Genomic DNA, 709 nt, shown 5'->3' with positions numbered 1-709 from the left:
CTACTACTATTACTACAACTACTACTACCACTAATACCACTACTACCAATACCGCTACTACTAACACTACTACTACTACTTACACCACTATCACTACTTCTACCACTACTACTATCACTACCACTACTACTTCTACTAACACTACTACCATTACTACCAATACAACAACTACTACTACTACCACCACTACCATTACCACTACCACAACTACTACTACCACCACTACTACTACTTCTACCACTACTACTACCACTACTACTACACTACTACTACTACTACTTCTACCAGTACTACCAATACCACTACTACTACTATTACCACTACTTCTACTTTACCACTACTACTAATACCAATACTACTACTACTACTACTACCATTGCTACTACAAGTACCACTACTACCACTACTATTACTACCACCACCAATAAGCACCACTACCACCACCACCACTACTACTACTACTACTACTACTACTACTAGTAATACCACTACTGCTACTACTAACACTATGACTACTACCACTACTACAAGCACTTCTACCACTACTACTACTACTACTACTACTACGACTCCGACTACGACTACTAATACTACTACTACCACTAATACCACTACTAGTACTACCACCACTTTACTACCACTACCACTACTGCCACTACTACTACTGCCACTACTACTACTGCCACTACTACTACTGCCAATACTACTA

Source organism: Oncorhynchus kisutch, linkage group LG20 (genome assembly GCF_002021735.2).
Source record: "Oncorhynchus kisutch isolate 150728-3 linkage group LG20, Okis_V2, whole genome shotgun sequence".
Lineage (NCBI taxonomy): Eukaryota > Metazoa > Chordata > Actinopteri > Salmoniformes > Salmonidae > Oncorhynchus > Oncorhynchus kisutch.
The sequence above is the reverse complement of the archived record's forward strand: the minus strand, read 5'-3'. Positions refer to the sequence as shown.